This window comes from Macrotis lagotis, chromosome 1 (assembly GCF_037893015.1).
Source record: "Macrotis lagotis isolate mMagLag1 chromosome 1, bilby.v1.9.chrom.fasta, whole genome shotgun sequence".
Taxonomy (NCBI): Eukaryota; Metazoa; Chordata; class Mammalia; order Peramelemorphia; family Peramelidae; genus Macrotis; species Macrotis lagotis.
The window spans coordinates 323,999,159-324,007,614 of NC_133658.1; the positions used below are offsets into that span (position 1 = coordinate 323,999,159).

The following is an 8,456-nucleotide window of genomic DNA, read 5'->3' on the forward strand; positions in this document are numbered from 1 at the left end:
GTCCCTTCCAGTTCTAAATTCTTTCATCCTATGACTCCCAATGTGGCAATTAATAGATAGATTAATAAAATAATAGATAAACAGCAGTCTCCAGTCCTATTCAACAAAATAGTAATATTTATGCATTTCTCATAAATCAAACTACTGAATACAAGATAATGGAAATTTTTTTTAACATGGCTACTCTTTCAAAATATGCCTAAGGTCAAGAGAAACTTATAACCAGAGAGAAACTGTATCTACTTTATCTTTCTTTCAGGATCACCCTGGGTGGAGGAGAAAGTTCAAACTAAAGAATAGAATAGGGATGGACATGAAATCTGGAAGAAAAAGCTCATTGAATGGTCAACAAGTATTGGACTATATGGGAAATGTAAGGCATTTGGAATGAAGTGAAAGAAGACAAGAGCAGAAATGACTTGAGTGACTGAGGAAATTTAGTGAGAGAATTTAGACAGACAGATGAAACAATACTAAGAAGTCCCTCTCACTGATGACATGGACCCTCCCATCCTCACAAGTAACCTTGACCCCTTCCCTAACAGAGAACACAGATCTCTTCTTCTTCACAGGTAAAACAAATCTCTCCCTTTCCCACAAATGACTTAATTCTTGCCTATAAGTAATAATGGAACCCTCTCTTTCACAGAAGTGACAAATCACTCCCTCATAGTTGACACTTCCTCACAGGTGAAAAGAGTACCCCTCATTCAATTCAATTTAGCACCTAACATTTTAGACACTGCATCATAGGTGACATACTTCCTTCCTTTGTAGAAAGTTATATCTACTGCTATGCCAAAAGGTCCCTTTTTTTCCTTCACAGGTACCAAGGCCCTTCTCTTATAGATGAAATATAATTCATTCCCATGGGTAATACAGACACCTCCCCTCACAAGAGATACAAATTATTCCTTAAAAGTGATCTTCTCGGGGCAGCTAGGTGTCACAGTGGATAGAGCACCAGCCCTGGAGTCAGGAGTACCTGAGTTTAAATCCGACCTCAGACACTTAATTACTTAGCTGTATGGCCTTGGGCAAATCACTTAACCCTATTTGCCTTGCAAAAACCCTAAAAAAAAATAAAGTGATCTTCTCAATGTCTCCTTTGCATGAGAAAGGGCCTCTTTCTCCTTCCCTTCATCCCCATACTCCCTCTCACCCTCTGGTAGACTTCCTTGAATACTGAACTAAGTAAAAAATCAAACAAGGATAATTTTTTGGTGCAAATATTTCTCTTTCAAAGGAGCCCCTTTAATGCATTCTAAACAGGCTTGCTAACCCCAGCTTGCTCTTCATATTATTAATTTTTTTATTACAGATCTTGTTATTTTCAGAGCTCCCAAGGGACCCATTAGCAGGGGAATTTTATGAGGAAGACCAGGACTAGAGTGGTGGGAATCCCTACACACCAAGCAAGTCTTCTGCCCTCAACAGAGGCTTCAGCAAGCATTCAGCTTTATTTTAATTTCTAGCCTAGCCACAGTTCAGACAGTTCATTGCATTTTTATGACTTTTCCCCAAAAAACTTGCTCTGTATAAATTCAGCTGCCAGCTAACAGCTTCTCAGTCACTGAGACTAGATGAAGGTCTCTGTTCCAGGAGAAAGGGATGGCAATCACTGTGTCTCTCTGTCTGCCTCTCCAGTTCAACTTATTTCCCATCTTAAAATTCTATCCTGTCCCCTGCCCTTATCTCTCTCAGGATGCCCTTCCTTGTCTCTTTCCTTCCTCTAAAAAAATCAGAGTGACAAAATATCTTTAGCAGGATTTAGAAGTACACCAAACAGAAATTCAAGAAGGATCTATGAACATAATTTGTTAGAATCAGAGGATATGTTAAAACATAAGGTGCATGAGCTGGGATGGCTCTTAGAATCTAGAAGACTAGAACATAGAGAGTTAGAGCTGAAGAAATTATGAGAATAGATAATGTTAGAACTTAGCAGCATGTCTGAGTCAGAAAGAATCTAGAATTTTAGAGCTAGAGGAAACCTTTCAACATAGATTGCTGGTTGGCATATAAAAAAAGTTGAAAGAGGTTTTACAAAAGAATTATGGAAGATAATAGAATTTGAAAGAATCTCATGACATAGAATTTTGTAGCTGGAATGATTCTTAGATGATAGCATATCAGAACTGGAAGCTACCACAGACCACCTGGAGGGAACTTTAAGGCAAAGAATCTTATAACCAGAAGGGATCCTAGAATATAGAATGTTAGAAGATGGTATAGCTGGAAAAAGCACCATTTATTTCACAGAGGAAAAAGCCAATTTCCAGAGAGAGTCTAGGATGTATTAAGCAATGACATAACTAGTAATTATAAAGTTTGGATTTGATTCTTGCTCTGCAGACTTGAAATCTGGGGCTTTTTTCCCACAGCACAACAAACTACTGCCTCTATTGCCTCCTCCTTCTCTTATCTTCCCCATTATGTTCCCCATTCTCTTTACCCAGAGTTTTCCGAGTCCAAGAGCAAAAGACACCCAACTCTTCTAGGAGTCACAAGTCAAGGGAGAAATGTTTTAGGGTGCAGTTTTGGAGAACTCGAAGATCAAGAATGGAATCTCCGAAAAGACAATGGACCCTCTGCTGTCTAGGGAAGGAAGAAAAGACTATGGGTAAGCCTAAGGAGAAAGCTGTTTAAAACAGCTTAACAACTGTTAAGACAGTTGAAACTATGCCTAAAGGTCTATAAAACTCACATACCTTTGATCTAGCAATATTACTGCTAGGTCTATATCCCAAAGACATTATAAAAGAGGTAAAGGACTTATATATACAAAAACGTAACAGTTCTTTTTGTGGTGGCTAAGAATTGGAAATTGAAGGGATGTCCAACAAACTAGGGAATGGTACATGATTGTAATGGAATTACATGGGATAGGACCTTAAGATGGGGAAATAAGTTGAACTGGAGAGGTAGGCAGACACAGTGATTGCCATCCCTTTCTCCTGGAGCAGAGACCTTCATCTAGTCTCAGTGACTGAGAAGTGGTTAGCATTTATATATTGCTGGCAGCTGAATTTATACAGAGCAATTCCAACCAATTCCAACAAGTCATGGTATTGTGATTGTAATGGAATATTTTTGTGCTAATAAGAAATGACAAGCAGGATGATTTCATAAAAATCTGAAGAAACATACATTAACTGATGCAAAGTTAAACAAACAGAACCAGGAGATTATTGTACACAGTCACAACAATATTGTTCAATGAATAACTGTAAATGATTTAGCTATTCTCAACAATACAGTGATCCAAGAAAATCCCAAAGGTCTAATGATGCAGCTTCCAAAGAACTGATATTGTTTGAATATAGACTGAAGCATGTTATTTTTGACTTTCTTGCTTTCATATAGTTCTTTTATTTGAGTGTTCTTATGCAAAACAACTTTTATATGATTGCACATGAATACAGAATGAGGAAGTTTAGAATTTGTAACTCAAAACCAAAAAAATCAAAATATTAAAGTTTGTTTTAACATGTAATTGAGGGGAAAATAAAACATATATTTTTAAAAAACCTATCCTAATGAACTACCAAGGAAGCAGAGGCCTAAGCCCCCAGAAGCTCTTCTCTATGTCCTGGCCTCCTGAAGAGAGTATCTGACTATGGACACAGACCTGGGCCTTAAATAGGGCAGGGAAGTCAGAATATATCTCTTAATATATCTCTTATACTTAAAGGTTTGTGGAATATTTTCCTTATAGGAGTCCTGTGAGGGGCAGCTAGGTGGCACAGTGAATAAAGCACCGGCCCTGGAGTCAGGAGGTCCTGAGTTCAAATTCGACCTCAGACACTTACAAATTACCTACCTGGGTGAACTTGGGCAAGTAGCTTAACCCCATTACCTTGCAAAAACCTTAAATATATAATAGAAAAAAAAGAAGTTCTGAAAATGAGTTATTATTTTAAGTGTTGCTATCTCCATTTTACAGATGAGGAAACAGGTTCAGAAAGATAATGCCCAAGGAAGCTCAACTTATAACTGTGGCCATCAGATCTCAAACTCAGAGCCCAAAACCAGTTTGTGTTCTCTCCACTAACACTCTCTCTTTACTTAGTCTAGCATGAGACAGAACTCAAGGATGAGCAGCTCTAAAAGAGGCCCAGAGAAATCAAAAGAGGATTTAGAAATAGAAGAGATTTTTTAATCAAGAGATGATAGACAGTCATGGACCTTTCTTTTTCAGGACTTTTTGATTCATTAGAGATGGAGGCTGGAAGGGATCTTTGAGAACATCCAGCTAATCTCAACACTTTCATTTTACAGTCAGGAAACTGAGGTTTAAAGAGAAGAAGGACTTATTTCCCAACCCGTTCCCAGATTTCCCAAATCTGTGCTACAGGAGCTAAAGGGGAGAGTCTAAAATCCAACTGAGGTTTATTTCCCACTCATTTCTCTCCCTTTAAAAACTAGGGAATCTCAGAATGGGAAAGAATGCCAGAGATCATCTAATCCAACCTACACCTTCATGAGATTCCTCTCTATAACACACCTGCTAAGTAGCCATGTAGCCTTTTACTGAAGGCTTACAGTGAGGAGGAATCCACCATATCCCAAGGCAGCCCAGCCCACTTGAGCATTCCTCTAATTGTTTGGCAGTCTTTTCTTTACATTAAGCTTACCCTACTTCCAAACCATATTTTATTAGTTCCTAGGTCTAACCTCTAAAACAAAGCAGAACAGATCTAACCCTGTTTAATATGATAATCCTTCAAATATGTGAAGACAATTAGTCTATTTCTCTGAAACCAAACTACCTTATGCCTATTGGCAATGTGATGATTCAGTAAATAGGGCACTACATTTGGAGTAAGGAACACTGAATTCAAACCCAACTTCAGACACATACTAGCTGTGTGACCCAAGACAAGTCAATTAGTCTCCATCTATCTCAGTTTCCTCAACTGTAAAATGGGGATAATAATAGCAGCTGCCTCCCAGGGTTGATAAGCAGATGAAATAAAATAATATTTGTAAAATACTTTAAAGACCTTAAACACTACATCACTGCTGGTTATTGAGTCATCTCTTGTCCAGACTACACCTTACTAGTTCCTTCAACCTACCATCTTAATTGCTTTTCTTTGAACATTCTTCCAGCTTTATCGATGTCATCACAGTTCAAGAAAAATATCAACAAATCTGAGAACACCCCAAGGTGGGTAACTAAGATGGTGGAGGGTGATGAGTCCATGCCATATGAGAATTGGATGAAATAATTGGGAGTATTTAGAATGAAGAACAGATTCAAGTGCAGTGGTAGCTTCTTAATGAGTAATTGAAGGACTGCCATGTGTAGGAGTGATTTGATTTTTCCTGATTTGCTTCCGAGGGCAGAAGCAGATGCAATGAGTAAGAACTGTAAAAAGATGGGGATATTAGGTGGTACAGTGGATAGAACAGCAGTTCTGGAATCAGAAGGACCTGAATTCAAATTTGACCTAAGATGTTTACTAACTGTGTGATCTTGGACAAATCACTTAACACTGCCTCCCAAAAGAAAATTTTAAAAAGACAAATTTATACTTGATAATTAGGAGATACATCCTAATGGCTAGAGTTACTTAAATGTGAAAGAGCTGTCTAATGGGATGGGGTGAGGAGCATTCCACTCTTTGGAGATCTTTAGTCAGAGTCTGTATTACCACTTAGCATAACATGGGCAACATAACAAGTCGGACCAAATGACTATTGAGGTCTCTTTCAAATTCTCACTTCTCCTTTCTAAAATGTAGTACCAGAACTGACCTCAGCAATGCAGATGTAGCTTGATTAGGATAGACTAAGGTAGGACTGTCACCTCCTTGGTTCTAAAAGCTGTGCTTCAATTGCATGATTGCATAAACCTTCTTGATTGCCATCACAATGTTGATTCATATTGAACTTGTAATCTACTAAAACCCTAAGATTTTCTTTGCAGATGAATTGTCTTCTAGCTAAGTCTCTCCTACAAAGATAAGTCTTTAAGATATTACATATGTAATATATCATTATAGATGATAAAATATGGATAAGCATCTAATGAAGTTGATTTTTTCATTTAATTTTTTTCTTTTTTTATATTATGAGCTTAACAAATATGAAGATTTCCAAAGAAGAACAGAAAAAGAGTTGTATATGAAAATGTAGACATGTTAACAAATAGTTTTTTATTAAAAAGTATATATAGTGATGATTCTGGCCTCTTCCCCAGAGCAAGGTCAGATATATCTTTCCCTCAGGATTCTAGAGTACCAATAAAGGGGCTGGGTTGGTTTTTCCAATGTTATCATTTCAAAAACTCCATTCAGCTGTATTATTCTTACTAAACTGCCAGTGGGTAGCTCCCCAATTTCATTTAACTAATTAATATTGAATAGTTTTTTTGTTGTTGAGATGTTTCAGTCATGTCCTATTCTTCATGAGCCTATTTGGGGCTTTCTTGGCAGAGATAGAGTGGTTTGCCCTTTCCTTCTCCAGGTCATTTTTACAAATGAGGAACTGGGTTAAGTGACTTGCCCAGGGTCATATAGCTAGTAAGTGTTTGAAGTTAAATTTGAACTCAAGTCCTCCTAACTCCAGGACTGGTGTTCTTTCTTTCTTTTTTTTTTATTTTATTTAAGGCAATGGGATTATGTGACTTGTTCAAATTTGAACTCAGGTCCTCCTGACTCCAGGGCCAGTGCTCTCTCCACTGTGCCACCTAACTGTCCCATGGTGCTCTTTCTACTGAGAAGTGTTCTGTTGCTGAGAAGAGTGGGCTCAGATTTAATGAAATTTCTATATATCTTTGATCTCACTATCAGATGAGTCCACATCTCATTAATTACTTCTCAAGAAGCTAGACTGGATGTCTGAAAAACTGGGTTTGGATTCTGCTCCCAGGTTTCTTGATGATTTACTCTCCTGCCCTTTTGAAACTCACAAGGCCATTTTTGCCTCCAATCTCCTTCAGCTAAAATGGAGGAAAAAAAGAAAAGAACTGAGACTGATGTCCACAGGTTGCCTGCTGGTCTTGGATGAGAAAGACACAAACTTTGACTCCTGCTAACATGTCTCTCTTTTCTTACCAAAACACAACTAGGAAGGAAGACGATAGCCAAAAAGACCTGGCTCTGGTTGACTAGTGGTTTTTTAATGCACCCCCAGTTCTGACTCTGAAGCCAGTTAAAAAGACACTTCTTCATTATGTGTCTAGCAGCCTGGAACCAGTTTTAGAATATCTGCACATGCTCCACAAATCTCCAAAGCATTTCTATTACACGTCATCACGCTTCTGCAGACTCCCCAGCCTCTTCCATGTGGGGGGATTGCATCAGCCAAGCATGCCTGCTCACCAGTCCCTCATTTCATATATTAAATTAAAAATATATATTCTGTCTAATATATTACATAATGTTATAATAACACATCATCATTAAATTAAATATGGCATATTGGTGTGATATTATATAGTATAATTATATTATAATAATAGTATATACCATATAAATTACATAATAATTAAGCAAGTACCAGCACTGTCCTGCTTGTCTGTATCTCCTTTGTAATGAAGTTGATTCTTTGGATCGGGAACTCTCAACTTAGACTACATGAGCTGAGAGGTATCCTGGATATTCTGAAAAGGATTCTATTCAGAGGATCAGAAGCTTTGGGTCTATCAGTCAGGAAACATTTGTTAAGTGCCTACTATATAATAGACAAAATGTTAAGTACTTGTGATAAAGTCAAAAGCGAATAGGCTCTGCCCTCAAGAAATTTACATTTTGAGGGGGATACAATTCATACAGTATATGAATGATAAACATAAAATGAATATAAGTTGACTTAGAGGGAATTCACTAGCAACTGGGAAGGACAGGGAAGGAATAAGGAAAGATTTCTTGTTGGAAGATGGTAAGTGAGCTTTGTCTTGAAGAAAACCAAGAATTCTATTTTTTTTAGGTTTTTGCAAGGCAGATGGGGTTAAGTGACTTGCCCAAGGCCACACAGCTAGGTACTTATTAAGTGTCTGTGGTCAGGATTCAAGAGGGCGGAAAAAAGAAGAATCAAGAAAGCAATATACATAATAAAGACAAAGTGGAAAGCACAACCACACACCAAAAACATAAAATGAATTTAACAGCTCCATTTTAGGGCTTATACCCCAAGGAAATTATCAATAAGTAGTCCTCATATACACTAAAATATTTATAGCAGCAAAGATTGCAAAGAATTGTGATAAAGAATTGGAACCAAAGTATATTCCCATTAGTTGGGAAGTGGTTAAACAAATAGTGATGCATGAAGTGTAACAGAATATTACTGTGCTTTAAGAAATTATGTGTGATGAACACAGAAGAATGGAAAGATCTATATGAACTGATGCAGAGTAAACAGTTAAGAAAATAGTATCCATAGTAACTACAATATTGTAAATGAAAAAATCACCAATATATTGGAGATAATAATGATCATGTAAG

The 8,456-nt window shown here is 37.3% G+C and overlaps 1 long non-coding RNA gene across 1 annotated transcript; it reads left to right on the forward strand.

Moving 5' to 3' along the window:
* The first annotated feature begins 498 nt into the window (after positions 1-498).
* Positions 499-5,174, forward strand: LOC141517414 (uncharacterized). The gene is made up of 3 exons (XR_012476845.1): positions 499-572; positions 2,460-2,623; positions 5,116-5,174. It is a non-coding gene; the product is annotated as an uncharacterized LOC141517414 (long non-coding RNA).
* The last annotated feature ends 3,282 nt before the right edge of the window (positions 5,175-8,456 follow it).